The 20637-nt window shown below is 39.3% G+C and overlaps 1 pseudogene; it reads left to right on the top strand.

The window, feature by feature from the left end:
• Positions 1–996: 996 nt before the first annotated feature.
• LOC128775929 (tigger transposable element-derived protein 1-like) lies at positions 997–18066 on the top strand (annotated as a pseudogene).
• Positions 18067–20637: the final 2571 nt, after the last annotated feature.

Raw genomic sequence — 20637 nt, 5'->3', positions numbered from 1 at the left:
ACCCAAACTAAGTAGTTTCTGGGCAAAGTTAGTGACTTGCCCAAAGTCACATGAAACTCACACCAGAAATCAGGCAGCCTATCCCTGTGCTTTCTTCACCAAAAATGTAGACTGGAAAACAAAGCTATACGTCACTTGTACATATGGGTTTCTAAGGCCATAGGATTGCTGCAATAATTCCTGGCAGGACTATTTTTGCTATAAATTATTACAAGTATCCAACATAAGGAAACCTGGTGGATGAGAGGTGCTGACAACACGCGGCAGTTAATTGAACATATAATCAGGGGCTGCACCACCGTGGCGGCTCTAGATTATATCAACAGGCATAATGATGTTACTAAAATTATGCACCCACAATTATCCCTCAAAGGTAGGTGATAAATGAATTAACTAAGTACTAGAAGCACAAACCTTCAAATATTTAGAAATTGACTGTTGCAAAGTGTACATGGACAGTGTCATATCAACAAGTAGGCATTCTACGTGATTTGTAAACACTTTACTCATAAGGATACTTTAGTAAGACATTGACATGAGGGCTCCTTATGGTTGAAACGTTAAAAAAATTTTTTTAAACACACACACCAAAAAAAATGAAGCATATGTTTATATGTTGGCTCCAGCAAAGGGGGCAAACATGGAGAGAATTCAAAAAGCATCAAAACAAAGCAGATAGGATTTCCCAGGTGCTAGAGTATACATGATCATAAGTTAGCAAAAAGGGGTCATTTCATGGTATATCACTATCAGGAACTTGTAGAAGAGGGGTCAACCAACCTCCGAAAGATGCTGAATCAAGATGTGGAGAATGAAGGGAATAAGTGCCGAGAGGATGGCCAGCATGCAGGCGTCATGGGCATCAGGGTGGGTGATTTCCAAAAGCCTCACATGCTGAGGAAGGGTGAAGTGGGGGTGCCAGCTCTGGAGGCAGAGGAGAAGAGCTGGGGAGTTGAATACACCTAGCCTTCAATCCCCACCAGGTTACCACTAGCAATGCATGCAGGGTGAGTATTTAATCTCTGTCAAGCCTCAGTTCCCTCATCTACAACACAGAGATAACAATGGTGCCAGCTTCACAGATTTTCTGTGAAGATGAAACAAATGTCAATGTTTAGTCCAGAACTTAGCATACAGTGGGTGCTCAATGAATAGACACTGTCATTACCATTATTGGGTCTCAGGCCAGTGCGATGTCCATATGCTATAGACTAGGAATGCCTTGCTTTTCTAATGGCACAGTGTCATTAATCAGGGGAGTTCATACATCTGTCTCTATCAGTGCCTACGCTCCTTCAAGTTTTATGGAGATACACACGGTCATCAGACATTGGGCCTCCTTTGTTGTTTATAGCATTTTGATTGGAAGGTTATCAAATAAAATAAATGGGAAAGTGACCAAGATTAGCCATTGTAGTAGTTCTGGTTCAATATTTGATGGGGATAGAGGTTTTAAATTAATCACATAAATGAGGATAAAAAACCACCTCTGTATTATGCTCATCTGTATTGGCCAGGTCTCCATTACCATAGATAATTGAGAACTGACTGTATTTATTCCCAAAGACTTCTTTAAAATGGAAAGATCTCTGTGGCATCTATAAGATTCAATTAGAAGACCTTTATAAGCACACATCTAGTTGAACCAAATGAGAGATAAATTAACCTATAAACAGCATGCTCTTTCTTGTGGAATCCTCTAATGGCCTGATTTAGGATATCAGCAGATGGGAGGTCAGTGCCCAGTGCTTTCAGAGTTCAACCCATTCATTACAATCAGGTTCATGATGCCACGAAGAGGTTCTAATGAAATACACTCCAGTAAACCTCAGAGGGGGACAGCTCATGCGTGCACGAGGCATGAGTTTAAGGCAGCAGACAGACTGTGATTTTGTATTTCTAGACAGGTAGGGGGTCCAAACAGAGCTACTGCACATTTATTAAGTTGTATTCTTTCAGGGGAGAAACTCTTGCCGCGACATCTTACCTGTAAGCTCCTTTAAGCTTTTAGCCGAAATGCTCTAGTTCACATACAAAGAAAATTGCACTGTTTGTCACTAGTCAATGTCTTCTAACATCAGGGCTTTAGTGGGAAAAGAGACACATTAAAAAGGTACCTGATCTATCCTGTATCTCGCCTAATACTACCTGAGAGTTCTTTCTTCAAGTCCTTTCTTCTCAAGCTTGGTGGGGGGCGGGGGGGTGAGGAGAGGGGGTATAAACTCATGTATCTTCAATCCTGCCAAATTATAGCTCCAAATAAGAAGAAATATGTGCCTGCATTTTTTTTTTAGCCAAAGTACTCCAGAAACCTGAAAAAAAGTCTGTTTTGGCCATGTCCACTAACAAAAAGCTTTATAAAATGTCTGTAAACCAAATCAAGAACATCACAGCAAGAAAACATCCACTTTTAGCATACATGTGTAACATCACAGGGTATCTTGCTGGGTTAGCAATGCCTGGTTTTATGTGGTGCTAGCAGATGAAGGATAAGACTGTCTTTCACATATGCAATACAGATGATCCTAGGGTAGAACGAGATGGGCATGTAAATGAATTGGAGAGAACACATTGGAGTCTTGATCTAATGCTTCCCCTGAGGACCCATGCTGAGAGGCACTCTTAGAGATGAGATGGCTTCTTCTGAGTTGGCATAAGTACTTCAGTAAATGAATCCCCTCAGAAGTTTCTAGTGGCTCCATTTTACTCTGAATTCCAATATATAATGAATAGTTTCACAGGGTAGTTTAAAACATATTTTCTTCCAATTTTGTTATTGTTTGTTTTATTCCATATGAGCACATTTATATACCTACTCTTTTAATCTCCCTTCTCAGCTAATCATAATCAATAGTGAGTGTTGGGCATTATTTCACTTTAGAAAGTAGATTAGCTGATCAGAGCTAATAATATCCAAGTTAAAAAATTAAAACCCCGAATTCTGACACTCCATAACCTGCACTTGAGAATGACTAAATGGCCTGCTTTGCCCAAAAATGTTTGTTGATGCATATAAATTCTTCCTTTTTAAAAATAAAGTAGTAACTGGGGCGGCTGGGTGGCTCAGTTGGTTGAGTGTCTGACTTCGGCTCAGGTCATGATCTCTCGGTCCGTCAGTTTGAGCCCCGTGTCAGGCTCTGTGCTGACAGCTCAGAGCCTGGATCCTGCTTCGGATTCTGTGTCTCCCTCTCTCTCTGCCCCTCCCCTGGCTCATGCTCTGTCTCTCTCTGTCAAAAATAAACAAACATTACATTTTAAAAAATTTAAAAAATAATAAAGTAGTAACCATGGCACCAAGCTTTTTTTTTCTGTAACAATGAGTATAAGTAACCAGGATAAAAGATTTTCTCTTTGTAATAATTAAGATCTGATGCTCTGCCTTGTCTTCGCTAACATCCCTTTGACTCCTATTGACCTCATTCCAGAAAAAGAATCCCAATTACGTATAGGTGGCATACTTAGTATAGCTCCTTCGCCATAAGGTTGCACTGTGGCGCTAAGTAGTTCCTTCAAAAGCATTCCATGGTTCTTCAGCCATGTTACCTACAGGTCTCCAGAAATCTTCAATGTTTGCCTTATGCTGTTTACTTAACTAGGTATGTCCTCCCCTTCTTTCATCTGAACTTATTTATTATGACATGCATTTTTTCAATAAATATGTCTTTGACAAGCATTATATGCCAAGCATTATACTAAGTACTGGAGATACAGAAGGAAATAAAAGAAACAAAGATCCTGATCCTCTCAAAGCTCAGTGTGCCAGGGAATGCAGATGAGTAAACAGGCAATTATGACGCTGTGTGGCAAACAGCAGACAAACCACATAGGAGGGACACCTAATCCAGATTTAGGGAAGCCAGCTCCTGGGAGAGTGAGATATCTCAGTTTGACCTACTGGAACCAGCTAAGAAAAAGAGAGACGACTGGAAATCAATTCAAATAATCTAGGCAAAAGAAGAGCATGTGTGAAGATAAGGAACAGGAGAGGGAACCCTGAATGTTAAAGCACCAGAAAGAGCAATGCAAGTTCCCAAGGGCAGTGCCAAAAAAGGCCTTTACTGACAACACTCAAGCTAATGCTACCCCATAAGTCACCACCATGTTGTGCTCCACGATATTATATTGTCTCATTGTTTTCACAGTTCTTGTCAGTATAGTAGAAGCTCGTTATCCTGTAGTATTTGGAACCTATACCGAATCAGCTGATTAAAAATGGTATTTAACAAACATAAGACATGATATCAAAAACTCTAAACAGTTTATTTTTAATTTTTTTTTTAATTTTTTTTCAACGTTTTTTTATTTATTTTTGCAACAGAGAGATACAGAGCATGAACGGGGGAGGGGCAGAGAGAGAGGGAGACACAGAATCGGAAACAGGCTCCAGGCTCCGAGCCATCAGCCCAGAGCCTGATGCGGGGCTCGAACTCACGGACCGCGAGATCGTGACCTGGCTGAAGTCGGACGCTTAACCGACTGCGCCACCCAGGCGCCCCTAAACAGTTTATTTTTAACTCACACCATAAATATATGTTCACTTATCAGTCATGTGATGTAGGGAATGAGTCCTCTCATTGGAGGTTTGTTTTCTCTCTGTTGCGTAAACCATACCTGTAATACATCATGAACAATTTCCCGTTTAGATTTGCTTGGGATAGAGACAAAATCGAAAAACAATTTTGAAGTAATCTTAAATGCAGATAGTATTTTTACAGTGTTCCCCACCCCCAATTTTTTGTCTGTCTTATCTAAACCTAACTTGACAACTAACTTTGAGCAACTGTTATTCTTTTCAAAGTTTTCGAATTATTTTTTACAGAAACAACTGTTTCTGTCATTATCTTAATCCTTTGCTTATTTATTATTTCAACTCCTCTTGAAAGCAAGGACCTCAAATTTAGGGGCCCACCATATATGTAGCACTTAGAATACTTCCTGATGCCTTTTAAGTGTTGGTAAGTATTTACAGAACAAACAAATAAAAAACTTGATGTTACAAGGAAGCAAATTCTGAAAGACTATTAGCAAGCCAGGGTAAGGAGTTTGAGTATTACCCTAAGAATGATGGCTAGTCATAAAAACATTTTGAAAGAGGATCATGGCACAACAGACATGATACAACTTTATAACTGATAAGGGTAGGAGAGCATGTGGGAGTCTGAAGCTGAGACTAATTAGGAACAAAAAAAAGTGAACCATAGTATAAGCACTAGTGATAGATATGAATTGTGAGTAGATGTTATGTGGATAGTTATTAAGAAGTATTGGGGGGGGGGCATCTGGGTGGCTCTTTCAGTTAAGCAACCAACTCTTGATTTTAACTCAGGTCATGATTTCACAGTTGGTGAGATCAAGCCTTTCCTGCATCAGACTCTGTGCTGACGGTGCAGAGCCTGCTTGATATTCATTCATTCATTCATTCATTCATTCATTCATATATTCTCTCTCTCTCTCTCTCTCTCTCTCTCTCTCCCCGCCCCCCAAAAAACTTAAATATTTTTTAAGTATTTGGGAGAATTCACAATGGTGCTGGTTGTTTTTATATCTCCGTCCTCCATAACATTAATATGTATCCCCTGCCTTACTTAACTCTAGAGGGACAGAAGCTAGACACTCCTCTTGCTCACATCAGCATTCCCCCATAAAACCAGTAGAAGTCTTATGTATACGTTCAGTAAATGTTCCAGTCTCCAATAACTGTTTAAACATGGAGTTTGTTTTGAATTATATAGGAAACTTGAGCTGAATCTCAAAGAATCATAGGAGCTTTTACCCATGTTTTTAGGGCCTAAAATAAACAAAAGTAAGTCCAAGGAAATCAAGCAGAAAAGACATTCAAAAATCAAGCTGTTTATAGTCTTCCTTTTCTCCCCCATGAGATTCTGTAAAAGGGATGATTTGAGGATCTTAGAGGCAAAGACAGATGCTCAGCGCCTGTGTCTGGCATTTGGGGCAGGGCAGAGCAGTGAGTTACAGACAAAGGTGAATGCAATCAGTAGCAGTGTTTCCTGAAACCAGCAGTGAATTAGGCTTGCAGAGCACCAGTCCTCCTGAGGAGGTTTCTACAAAGAACTTTCAGGAGGACCTGGAGGAAAGCAAGTACTAGAGTCAATGAAGAAGAGAGGAGAGTCCTTTCAGAACAGAAATAAGAACATACATGAGATCTAGAAGAAGATTTTATAAAAAAAAAAATCTTTTCACTAGATTGTAAGCTTCCTGAGGGCAAAGACTTTGACTAATTTTTAAAGTTATTTTATCTACACTGCCTGTTATGAAATCTAGCCTAAAATAAATATTTGATGAATGAACTAACATAGGGTAGTGATGAAAAGTGAAGTGTAGAAGTCTTAAATGTCAGGGAAAGTGTCACTATACTTGAGCAGGCAGGGGTTTCTGAAGGGGTAGTGGGCGTGAACGTGATTAAGTGAAGAGTCGCATTTGGGGAAGATTAATATAACATAACATCTGTGAGCAGGAGGAGAAGGAACAGGAGGGTGTGCACCTGTGGAATGGTGTGAACCTGGAACTAAATGGCAGCAATGTGTCAGAAAGGAAGTGACAGATATAAAAGATGTAATAAAGAATTGTCTGGGGGCGCCTGGGTGGCTCAGTCGGTTAGGCGTCCGACTTCAGCTCAGGTCACAATCTCGCGGTCCGTGAGTTCGAGCCCCGCATCAGGCTCTGGGCTGATGGCTCAGAGCATGCAGCCTGCTTCTGATTCTGTGTCTCCCTCTCTCTGCCCCTCCCCCGTTCATGCTCTGTCTTTCTCTGTCTCAAAAATAAATAAACGTTAAAAAAATTAAAAAAAAAAAAAAGAATTGTCTGAACTTCAAGATGAATTGATGTGGGAAGAGAGAGAAGGTAAGGAGTCCAAGATAAATATTGGATTTAGAGGGGATACCCAGACAGCAATGTAAACTCACCAAGTTGGAATTAAAAAGGCAAAAAAGAGATGAAACAGATTCAGCCAATAGACAGCAAACTCAGTTTTAGGTTCTCAAAATCAGGAAGAAACCCAAGATAAAGTCAGAGTGAAAAAGGAGGTGGAATCCAGGCTCATAGTGACACAGCAATAACTGACATTTGCTGAGAGTCCCTATGTGCCATGCACAATGCTATTTTGTCTTTACCTGAATTAGGTCTTTCAACACTAATGGTTTGATTTCTATTTTACAGATGGGAAAACCAAGGCAAAGAAGGCTAAATTACTTGTCCAAGGCCTCACAGTCAGTGTAATGATCAGAGTTTATATTCATAATCGCCCATCTGTGCCATGCTGTGTGAGTTTCTCAATCAGAACAGTTCATACCTGGAAAACAGGTCACCAGCAGAAAGAAGAAAACTTGTGCAATAAACACCCTCCTGGGACACTGCCTCTATTGGAGCCTGACTCACTGGGGCTACCTTTGCAGGGTCAACAACCCCATTCCAGACCTACCCTAACAGTAACAGAGATAAAAAGCTCTCAAGCCAGAATGGATATTTTAAGTCCCAACGAATTTTTAAAAATATGAAGGTTACTGCTAAAGAACACAGAACACATGGAATACACTAATAGAGACTCTCAAATACTGCATAATTTAATTGGAGCTATAATTTACATCTTTCTTAAATTGCATATCAATTTCCTAAGTTTTTAACATCTCACAATTGAACTGCTTTCTAGTATTCCACTATCTTGCCATGCAAACCTATATATGATTCCATCTATTTTTACTGTTTAAAATGTATATATATGTAAATTATTATTCATTGGATCCTTTTGCATCTGAGATATAAATGCTGAATCAATGTGGGAAACATCAAGTGTCTGTTTTAACCTGACTTGATTATATCTAAATATAAAATATAAATTAGCATTTTATTCTTGGTTGTATTTATTGTTGTATTATATCATGCATTAATTAAAAACATATGTGTTTTAAAAACACCTAATTTACAATTCACCTGTCTATACCTCCATAAGGCCAAAATTTGTAAAGACTGAAAGATTTACACTAAATTTTCAGCAGAATGTAATATATCCATATTGATTATTTTTCAGATTTATTATTGATCTTAGCTCAGTATTAAAGGTTAAAAAATAGAAAATAACCAGGTTCCAAGCTGTCTGTGTCTTGTAACACTGCCAAACATCATTTGTCTCATCTATTGATGTGATTGACACATAGATATGATTCAGGGGGGAAACCATTATTAATAGGAAGAAAAGTTACGACTATTGAATCATGACACTTTGCTGTTTTAAGTAATTTGCTGGCTCTGTGTTCTCAAAGAGAACATCGTTGAAATGGAGGACAGGTTAAAGAAGCTGCACCTTTTTAAAAAAATCAAAACACTAATGGAATGAGACATTGAGATTTAAAATAAAGTAAGTACCCAGAGGTGGAAAGTGTCAGGATGGTTACAACACCAAATCAAACTCTGTTCCCAGCTCCCCACTCCCACACCTTCTCTACCAACCCCCTCCCCAGGTTACGGGAATGTGAACCTTCCACAGTTGTCACACAAGTGAAAATTATGTCTACACGATTGACCATGAATTATCAGAGAAATTCACTTGGTGAAATATGACTTACCTACAAAATCTGAGACACAGAAGTCTCTGAAACACAATGAGAGATTCCAGGGAGATATACCATAATTTGTTCTAGTGGTTCTTTTTATTCAAGTGGAGAATTGATTAAAATAGAGAGCTAAAGAGAAAACAGTCTCACCTATCCTTTTTTGGCCCACTGAATTGCATCTGTTTCTCTGTCCTAAAACCTTGTAATGTGTCTCCCTCCCTTAACCTTAGCCTTACAAATAACTGGGTGCTCTTGGACAAAAGTAGATGATAGGGGATGAGCATAACCCTACAAATCCATCACTACAATGCGGGGGGTGGGGTGGATAATTGACAATATTCTGCAACTGGTGCATTATCTGTGGAATCTAAGTAGTTGCTCTGTAACATGTTTCGAATACACCCTAGCATTAAACCTCAACATTTACTGCTGGAGTTTAAAACTGACCCCAAACTAGGTTTCCTGCTCCAAGCCTGCTACACATGAAAGAAATCATTTACCACATTTCTAACAGAATTTTCTTTCAAAAGCGTAGTTCAAGTTATGCCGTTTCCAGTTCCCAAATACTTGATGGCTTCTGTCTCCCAGATAACATTCAGAGGCCATCCGTGGCATTCAGGATGTTACATAATCCAGCTCCAGTCTTAGTTCCTTGCACTCTCCTTCAAGCTCTGGCCATCCTGTGCTACTTGCTAATCCCTCAACAGGTACACTCCATCAAACCCCCAAGCCTTTGCTCATGATGTTTTTCTCTGTTGAGAATGTTCTTGCTTCTATTCTTTACCTCATGAAATCGTATTCTTCTTCAATGCTCAAGTCAAACGTTTCCTTCTCTGTGAACACCTCTGACCACCACCATACCAGAGAGAAATAATATCCTTCCTCTTTGTCCTTCCAAAACACTATCATGCCATGAGCACTCCTCTAATTGTGTTATAGTCAATTGAATCTCTTCATTTTCCCCTAAGGGACATTCAGGCTTTGTGAAATCTTCTCTTATTTATCTTTGTGTTCCCAGGGATTAACATACAATAAGTGCTCAATAATTATTTGTTAAGTTTAATTAGAGGAAAGAAAGCCGTGCTCTTATTCCATATAAAACAGAGCAATTTTAAGACAAGTAGAATAAAATACCTAGGTATTCAGAGGCTTGTGACTGAATCATAATCAGAGATAAGATTTACAGGCTTGCATAAGACACGACCCCTAACTTTAGTAACATTAGTCACTGGGAAAACATACAAATAAAATAACATACACATTCATTTGACAAGGATTTGTTAGGCATAATGTGCAAGGCATTCTACTAAACAGATATCACATAATATTATAGATAAGTATTTCAAAAACTTAATAAGGTGAGATTAGTATCCATTGAAGCAATTGGGAAAGGCTTCATGGAGAAGCTAACATGTGACTTGGGACCTTGAATAAGATTAATACTTAAAAAGGAGCAAATGGATTGTATATGTAAGACAGCAATGGCAAAACAAAGTGGATGATGAGGGAAGTAGGTAAGTCCATTTGGCCAGAAAGCAGCATATATTTATGACTAATTGGAGCTGGATGAGATATTTAGCTGGAGATTGGATTGGAGAGGACCATAAAATAAAGTTTAGGAGATGGATCTTACTTCAAAGACATTGGCAAGTCATGGAAAGTTAGAGAGTATAGTATTTTGAGGCCATTGTAAAAAGCTAGGAGAGGGAAAGAAATAAAAATAAACTTTCTGAGAAATCTACAACAGTACAGGCTCAAAGGATGAGGAAATGGATTATGGGATGGCAATGGAAAGGAAGAACTTCCACATAACAAATAAAAATGAAAAGTGGTTTTTGAGTCCAAGCTCTAAACTCTGATATATACATATGGCTTAAAATCCAGCTCTACAACTCAGTAGTCATGTCAATGCCTCAGGGGGGTTTTCATTCTAGACTGGAAAGGGAGGGGCACCTGGGTGGCTCAGTCAGTAAAGCATCCAACTTCGGCTCAGGTCAGGATCTCACAGTTCATGAGTTCAAGCCCTGTACTGGGCTCCATGCTGACAGCTCAGAGCCTGGAGCCTGCTTCAGTTTCTGTGTCTCCCTCTCTCTCTGTCCCTCCTCCACTCATGCTCTGTCTCTCTCTCAAAGATAAATAAACAGTAACAAAAAATTTTAAGGAAAGAGTGTGTATGTGTGTGTGTATATATATATATATATATATAACATTATACATATATGATACAGTATATAATAAATATATAACATACATAGCATCATATAAAGTATATCCAATAGATACTTTATGGGAACCAAATGAGATAATGCACATAAGGCAAATAGAAATGCTTAGAAAACAAATGTATACTGGGTAATAGAAAGGGGTCAGGACTAACTCCATAATTTAGAATCTCCATAGCTGGGAGACTGGGAAGCTGACAAACTGGGAAGCTGGATATAGATATGATTTGGGAGATAATGGCAGTTGGTATTCAGATATACTGAGTTAAGAGGGTACATTAAACTATAGGCATCCATGTGAGCAGCTGAAGACCTAGGACTAGTGTACAGGAGAAATAACAAGTTGGAGACACAGAAGATGCTCATTCACTCATTTATGCATTTAGCAAATATTTATTGAATACTTTCTCCATTTCAACCATTGTGCTAGATGCTGGGGGTGAGGGTGAAGGGAGGAAATAAGAGATGTGAGCATACATGCTGTATCCACACAGCGAAGAGTCTACTGAGAACTGCATCGTCAAACAACTACAAACTATGATAAGTAAATGTAAAGGAAAAGCCATCCTCCAAAAAATCACAATGGACACCATCAGCGTGGCTAACATAGCCAATGCAAAATGCAAAGAGAAATCCCTCAGACTGCTTCAGTGGTGCCTTTTTTCTATTGTAGCCGAATTTCGTTTAGCACTGGGAGTTAAGACCGGGCCATTCTCTGAAACTCCAGTTGCATCATTCCATATTAGATTGAAACTGGCATGGTCAATCAAGTCAATACATCTGACCCATGGTCACATGGATCCATGGAGAAGAAGCCAAGGACAGGTGGTTGCCAAAGGAATGATTCCAAAATCAAAAATTTTAAGTGCTGTATTATTTGACCCACCCCTCACATCTGAGCAAATTTAAAAAGAAAACAAAAATGGAAATGAGACTGCAGAAACCCCCTCTTTTATACCCCCAAAAAGGGTGAGGGCAAGGAAAGGCTTTCTTTTAAGAGTATTGTTTAGAGCAGTTATATAGAAGCATTTACTATTCCCACCCAGGCTTCCTTAGTGGTCTTGGAGTACACAAAGTCCCATAGCTGTACTTCCTCCTCTTCCTCCTCAAAAAAAAAAAAAAAAAATTAGGGGCACCTGGGTGGATAAGTCGTTTAAGCATCCAACTTCAGCTCAGGTCAGGTCATGATCTCTCAGTCCGTGAGTTGGACCCCCGTGTCAGGCTCTGTGCTGACAGCTCAGAGCCTGGAGCCTGCTTCAGATTCTGTGTCTCCCACTCTCTCTGCCCCTCCCCGACTCACACTCTGTCTCTCTCAAACATAAACAAACATTTAAAAATAATTATGTAGGCTACAGTGACAGGGCTCATCTTTACACATCACACCACTACTTTACCGTAAATTTTATACAAATTCAAAATTCTCAAAACATACAAAAGGGCCTTCCACAGTCTCTGCTGCCTTCCTCTCCGATGTGGTGTACCCTGAGGTTAGACCTCTGCTAACACAGGAAAACTTTGAGGAGTATTGGGTCTCCCCACAGAGTAGCCATCATCGTCCACTGGGCCACTTCACAAGGAGGCTTGTGGCAACAACACAAACATAAAATTTCTACCGATGTATAATTTCCCCAACACTAGAACAGTGATTACTTTCCATAAACTAAAAAAGAACACACCTCCACACCTGTATCTCAGGTGTCCAACATTATTTGATTGGCATGTAACAAACATTTCAGATTCTCAAGTGATCCAAGTCTACCGTCTATACTCACAAACCGAAATACGGAGTAAGGAGACCCTGCCAGGAAAGTCCTCTTTTCACACAGGGATTAAGAACACGGGCCCTGGAGTCAGACCATATGAGTTGAAACACAGTTCTGTCACTTAATTTCTTGGGCAAATCACTAAAATTCTCTTTCCCAAATTTGGCGTTTGTCAAATGTGGACGATGATTGTACTTACCTCATAGAGTCGCTGGAACATTAAATATTACTGTACTGCACTTAGAACAGTGCCTGGCATGTTACAAGCATTCCAAAAAAATGTAAGCTGATATCATAATAGATAACAAATTTTATTTACTCAAGAGTCAACACATTTTGAACACATTTTAATATTCTTGTATTGAGCTCCTATCTCCAGGTGAATAAACCAGGGTTACTGTCTTTAGGAAGCTTACAGTTAGAGGGCTGAATTTTGGTTCCAGCAGATTGAGGTTGGAGAAATCAGTGAAAACAGGCAGAGACTCATTATCTAAATGGTGTCCTCATCAGTGTAGTCCAGCACAGGTGAGAACCCTTCCAGCATTGGGCCACCATTCCTCTGCCTGCACCTTACTAGTGTACAGAGGAATCCCATTTCTTGTCCCTGTTTGCATGTGTGTTACCCTTACAACTTGATGAGCTTGTTGAGTTGAGCTTCACCAGTGCAAATGTGTGCAGATATACACACAGGTACACACCCTTAGAGGGGCCCCACGCTTGACTTAATGCTCTGTCATCAAACCCTTCATAATTTTTGCACAAGAGACCTGGTATTTTCACTTTGCACTGGGCCCCGCAAATTATACAGCTGGTTCTGCCTGGGACCGTATTATTTTTCATCTCTATAACCCCAGGAACAGTACAAAAACTTGATACATTTTATTAAAAGAATGACATTTATCAGCAAATGAATGGATTAAATGCATGAATGAATGAATGACTCTGAAAACAGTCAACAACTGAGACACTGAAACCCAAATTATGTTTCTTTTTCCCTTAAAGGGATGATGATGGGCCAAGCCAGGATCCCATGAAGCACTGCCACGGATGCTAATCCTCCAGTGGCACGAAGTGCAAAGCATTGCTTTGCTGGGTTTCAACCATGAGGCTCCCACCAGTGTTAATGGGCGCTGGGAAAGGGAATTGATGGCAGGCCTGAGCAAGGCCTGTAGGATTCATTTTGATAACTGGATTCAGTCACATTTACTCCTTAAAGGTTATTAGTTATTTTAAATAATTTTGTTAAATGCTCAAGAGGGAAAATGAAGACGTATTAATAAACACACAATTATACAGGTTAGAGCAACAATGCAGTGCTGGTCATTCAGGAACCTTGTGCTAATTTTAATTAGCTGCTTTCCCTTGCTTTCAAATGTAATTAAAGAAGCTTAGTTGTGCTCAGTGATGCAAGCCACCTTATTTAATCACTAACATTATTTCCCTGAACTATTAATGATTTTCAAAACGCTTGTTTATGCAGAATTAGAACAGTAATTACCTTACCAGTTAATTTTGTACCTTCACATTTCACACCTAGCTCAAACGTCATTCATTTACCACGGCTTCTCTGTCAAAACAAAGAAATGCTTGTTCTAAATGTGCTTCTGAGTGCCAAATTGAAAGCCAAGTTTTGTAACACTAATAAAGTAGCTCCCAAGTGAAACAGGTGTAGTAATTTAGACCCTTCCTGTCTCGAGCTTGCGCGTACATGCTATGTCTTTTCTTTATTAGCTTTAAAATGAGAGCTTGGTGTGCAAAATAAGCTATTTAATTCAGACTTGTGGAGCAGAATATAATCTTTAATTTAAACTAGTGCAGTAAAAAGAGGCCTTTAATTTTAACTGGCATGTGCGTGTGAATTTGAATTAATAATCCAGAAAATTGAAACTGTTTTGCCGCTGTTGCTGGATATTGACTGTTCTTCACATGCCCTTAGTTTCACTCACTCGATTTCTCTCCCAAACCCTGGCTAGTGATTTCCTTCCCTACTTTTTTTTCCTTGTGATGTAGCTGCTTTATGCAAAGCAGAGCTTTCTGAAAAAGAAAGTCTCAGTTGACTGAACTCCCCTTACCACAAAAAAAAAGCACTTTAATAAAGGAATACTAAATCTGTATTAATTTAGTTTACAAAAAGAATATAATTGGTGTATTCATTATATCTACTTAAGACGTAATTCAAGTGCACTCTGAATTCATGCCTGATTGAATCCTTAGATGGGAAGACAATCTACCCACCTTCCTAGTGACAAAACCCTGCTGAATCCAACGGTACCAATTCCTATTCTGAAGTTTGTTTTCACACTGGAAGCAACTTTTTAGAAAATACTGGTAACAACAATTGCACCTATGATGCTACACTGACTAGGATTTAATAGAGCTCAATCATACCCACCCTCACGGCCTTTGCATAAGGATTACCGATCCAGGAAGCCTCCAGGTATTCTGCTAACCCTCAGTGCTCCTTCCCGGCATCCCAGAAACACAATGATGTGCACCCTACGATGAACTCCTGTCACTATAGATTAACTCCGCCATTAATACAGGGCATTTGTAACTGGTAACACACTTCTCTCCCAAAAACATTTCCCAGACTCAACACCTTAGAGCAGCAGCCATGTCTTTTCAGTTAATATTTGCATACGATTTAATAAATTTCTGAGGTGGAAGTTAATACTAGAAACAAATGTGCATTCCAAAATGTCAAATAGGTGGGCTGTTGTGCAAAAATGTGATGAAGTGAAAGAATGTCAACATTACTAGAGGACATAAAATGTGAATTTTAGGGCAGAGAAAGGGAAGGAATTGTGTGATTAGGATTAGGAGAGGCTACTGATTGTATCAGATATGCATTTAGACTAGTGAGGGAAGATAAGGAAAAGCAGAAGATGCAAAAAAACTCCAGGAGGTTAGAATATCTGGGATCAAACAGCATTGAGGACAAGCCCCTGATAGAACTGGTGGTGAATACCCACAGCCTCCTCTTCCCCAAGAAGCAGCATCCATGGGGCCTTCAGCAAGAGGATCCATGCCTCCTATATGAGAAGAGAGTGCCCTTTTGAAGGAAGGACCATGGACGGAATCCTAATGGCCCCACTATCCGCCAGGCCAAATATAGCTGGATGATAGACAGCCACCCAGAAATAGATATGCATTTATGTAAATGACTATACCGTTTTTGCTAGTTCATGAAGGTCTTTTAATAGAAGGCAAAGTTTTTCATTAATTAAAGCTTAAAATTTAAATGGCTAGAAGGCAATTGTCTGTGAAGGTGAGACTCACTCACACCAGAGAACAACAGTCAACATGGGTATGTAACAATACTATGTGATTTCTGCAGGATGGCTACAAAGAGAAGACATGTGCAGAGGCATTTTGACATTGTCCAGAAGACAAATGCCTCTATTTCTGCTTCATGTGTACTTTGTTATAAAGACACTCCATTTACCACAGAGTTTTTAATCAAGGTACAGGCATACTTTGTTTTATTGTACTTCACTTTATCGTGCTTTGCAGATATTATGGCTTTCACAGATTGAAGGTTTATGGAAATCCTGCATCAAACAAGTCTATCAGTGCCACTTTCCCAACTCTATCTGCTCACTTCATGCCTCTGGGTCACATTTTGGTAATTCTCACAATGTTACAAATTTTTTCATTATTTTTATGTTTGTTATGATAATCTTTGGTCAGTGATCTTTGATGTTACTATTGTAAATGTTTTGGGGAGCCACAATCTGCACATTTAAAAGACGGTGAACTCAACTGATAAATGTTGTACGTACTTGTTCTCACTGTCCCACCCACCGGCGTTTCTCTATCTCTCTCCCCTTCTTAAAGCTAGAAATGATTAAGCTCAGTCAGGGAGGCATGCCGAAAGCCAACACAGGCCAAAAGCTAGGCCTCTTGTGCCAAGTAGCCAAGTTGTGAATGCAAAGTAAAAGTTCTTGAAGGAAATTAAAAGTGCTACTCCAGTGAACACACAAACGATAAGAAAGTAAAACAGACTTGTAGCTGATATGGAGAAAGTTTTAGTAGTCTAGATGGAAGGTCAAACCAGTCACAATATTCCCTTAAGCCAAAGCCTAATCCAGAGTAAGGCCCTAACTCTCCTCAATGTCATGAAAACTGAGAGAAGTGAAGAAGCTACAGAAGAAAAATTGGAAACTAGCAGAGGCTGGTTCATGGGTTTAAGGAAAGAAGCTGTCTTCATAACATAAAAGTGCAAGGTGAAGCAGCAGATGCTGATGTAGAAGCTGCAGCAAGTTATCCAGAAGATCCAGCTAAGATAATTCATGAAGGTGGCCACACTAAACAATAGATTTTCAACGTAGATGCAACAACCTTAAATTGGAAGAAGATGTTATCTAGGACTTTCTTCACAAGAGAGGAGAAGTCAATGCCTGGCTTCAAAGTTCAAAGTACAGACTGCCTCTCTTATTAGGGGCTAACAAAGCTGAGGACTTAAGTTGAAGCCAATGTTCATGTATCATTGTGAAAATCCTATGGCCTTTAAGAATTATGCTAAACCTACTTTATCTGTGCTCTAGAAATGGAACAACAAAGACTCAATGATAGCACATCTGTTTACATCAGAGTTTACTGAATATTTTAAGCTCACTGTTGAGAACTGCTCAGAAAAAAAGATTCTTTTCAAAATATTACTGCTCAGTGATAATGCACCAGATTACCCAACACTCCGATGGAGATGGACAATAAGGTGAATGTTGTTTTCATGCCTACTAACAAAACATCTACTTTGCAGTCAATGGATCAAGGAGTAATTTCGACTTGCAAGTCCCCTAATTTAAGAAATACATTTCATGAAGCCATATCTACCACAGATTGTGATTCCTCTGATGGATCTGGGCAAAATCCATTGAAAACATTTCAGAAAAAAAAATCAAGATGCCATTAAGACACATTCCTGAATCATGGAAAGAGGTGAAAATATCAATAGGAATAGGAGTTTAGAAGTGGATTCCAACCATCATGGATGACTTGGCAGGGTTTAAGACATTGTAGAGGAAGTAACTGCAGAAGTGGTGGAAATGGCAAGAGAACTAGACTTAGAAGTGGAGCTTGAAGATGTGACTGAATGGCTGCAATCTCACGATAAAACTTTCACAGATGAGGGGTTGCTTTTTATGGATGAGCAAAGAAAGTGGTTTCTTGAGATGGAATCTATTCTTAGTGAAGATGCTGTGAAGTTGTTGAAATGACAACAAAGGATTTAAAATATGACACAAACTTAGTTGATAAAGCAGCATCAGGGATTGACAGGATTGTCTCCAATTGTGAAAGAAGCTCTACTACAGATAAAATGCTACAGAAAAATTCTGAAAGGATGAGTCCATCAGTGTAGCAAACTTCATTGTTGTCTTATTTTAAGAAATTGCCACAGCCACCCGAACCTTCATCAATGACCACCCTGATCAGTCACAACCAACAACACTGAGGAAAGGCCCTCCCCCAGCAAAGAGATCAGGACTCATCAGAAGTTCAGATGATGGTTAACACTTCTTAGTACTAAAGTATTTTTAAATTAAGGTATGTACATTGGTTTTTTAAGACATAATGCTACTGCACACTTAATAAACTACAGTATAATGTAAAGTTAACTTTAATATGCACTGGGAAGCCAAAAATTTCATTTGGCTCACTTTATTGCAATAGTCACTTTATTGCCATGGTCTGGAAATGAACCTGCAATATTTCCAAGATATCCCTGATAACTATGGTTTTGTATGGTACAGCTTTTATTTTGTTTTAATTTGGTAATATTTCCTCAAACTAGGTTTTACCAGAGAGAACAAGCTCCTCAAAGGTAGGATCCATGTTGTATATATGTATCTCCATGTTAGGAGCAAGTTCTATGCTCATTAAATAAAACAGTAAATAAAACTCAAAACTTGGTAGCATACTAATTGATGTACTGCTTGAATCACCAGCTATCAAAAGGCAAATTTTACCAAACTTTCTAACCAGTTTAATTCCCTGTAAATGAATCTCAGCAGTGGCTATCCCTTTAGCCTGGTGCATTGTACATACAATTTCATTTATCAAACATTGATTGCATGTTTACGAGGTGCCAGGCATTGTGCTAAGCTCTGAGAAAACAGATTAGTAAGGCCCTGCTTTCACTCCCATCTCTAGTGCAGGAGAGAGACACATAAACAAGTAAGTTGAACATGATGTGGTATGAATCACAGAGAGGAAAGACTCTCTCAGAATAGATTATCAACTCTTTCAAAGATCTCTAGGGATATTTTACATATTTGTATTTTGTTCCATGTTGTGGCTTTATTCCTTACTGTAATGTTGTTCTAGAAGACTACTGAGGATCTTTTCAGTTCTAAAATGTTGACTAGATTTCCCTTAAGTCAAACTGGAATATACTCTAATTTAAATCCATTTCCTATCGTTAAAATCTCCTGGACCATAGAAAAAAAGCTGGTTTTAATTTCCTATAGAAAAAAGATTATGAATTAAAGACAATCATAAAGCCAATGTTTAGTCTTCCCTGGAGTAAAACATTCCAGTTACAGTTGTCTACCTTCATAATGGCTTCCCATTCCTCAATAAGTAGTGCTTTAATAAGTATACAGTATACCTTGAAAATATAATTGAAGGTTATCTCCAAGTCACTTTATTTTTCTATATTATTTGTCTCTTCTTTCTTTCCTTCCTATCTCCCTCACTTTCTATAAGTTTATGATCTTGATAGACATTATGCGTGGAACATGAAGGCTGATAAAACCAATCCCTGCCCTTAAGGATCTTACAGCTCTGTCAGGAAGACAGTATAAATGTGTTACTAAGGAAACCATAATATAAAGTATCAGAGTGAGTAAAAATAAATAATCAGAAAAAGATTGATGGAGGAAATGGACAGATGTAATTTCCACAGGAAGAATGGAGGAAATACATTCTAGGTAAAGAAGCCATGTAACAAGGAACAAAGGAGCATTGGGTGTACTTAAGGAATTCTAAATAATAATCATTATTGGGTGAATGTAGTAAGATACCAAATGATTGCATGGAAGATAAGGCTGGAAAAGCAAGTTGAAGGCAAAGGTTGGGTGCCCTTGCATGTCATGCAACAATGGTTGGAATTTATTATCCAGGGCAATGTAGAGCCACTGAGGACTTTTGAATGGAACAGCAAAATCAATAAAAACAAATTAGTTTCCTTGCCTCTTAGAAAGGAGAGTGCATAAAGCATGAGTTTTGAAATTAGACAGAACCAGGTTAAATTCTGGCTATTCCATTTGCTTAATAATGAGAACATTTCTTAAACTTCTCCTCTAGCCTCAGTTTCCTCCTTTGTAGACTAGGAAAACAAAACCTCTGATATGGGAGGAGAGTTAAGATGGTGGAGCAGCATAGAGACTCTGAGCTTGTCTCATCCCTGAAATGCAGCTAGATCAGCACCAAACCATTCTGAATACATAGGAAATTGATCTGAGGATTAACACAACAACGTGCATAACTTGAGCCACAGAACTGGGCAGGTAAGTGGTGTGTAAAGGTGAACTGGGAGAGAGAAAAGCCGTGGAGGGTAGGGAGCTGTTTTTGCTGACAGATGACAGAGAAAGGAGGAGAGTGTGGTGCATTGAGGGAGTGCAGGAAAAACATAGCTAGAGACAAAGAGAGAGAGAGAGAGAGAGAGAGAGAGAGAGAGAGAGAGAGAGAGTGTGTGAAAACACTCCCAGGGGACTGAACAAGAAATATGTTCCCCAAAACCATTGACAGGAAGAAAGGAAAGGGTTTCAATACCACCAGGATTCTGAAGTTCGAAGCTCAGTGCCTGGTGGTGCTCTGGTGAAGAAGCATGGCAAATCCCCAAGAGCAGTCAGTGGAGTTTGAGGGGTCCATGTGCCACATGGGGAGAAGCAGTTCTTCTGCCTGGAGAGCATTTGGTAGAGACCATACGGCCTCCCCATAGGCAGAAGTCCCAGCAGACCCCAGAGAGCAGCCACATTTGCTGGTATTGGGACAAAGAAGCCAGAGTGTGATGAAACTTGGTGCTGTCTGTGGATTGTGGTTTGCCAGCATCTCTGAACCTCTACTGCTGTGCAATTGCAC

Source organism: Panthera pardus, unplaced genomic scaffold (assembly GCF_024362965.1).
Source record: "Panthera pardus isolate Hobbes unplaced genomic scaffold, ASM2436296v1 HiC_scaffold_11, whole genome shotgun sequence".
Taxonomy (NCBI): Eukaryota; Metazoa; Chordata; class Mammalia; order Carnivora; family Felidae; genus Panthera; species Panthera pardus.
This window is presented reverse-complemented; position numbering and strand designations above follow the sequence as displayed.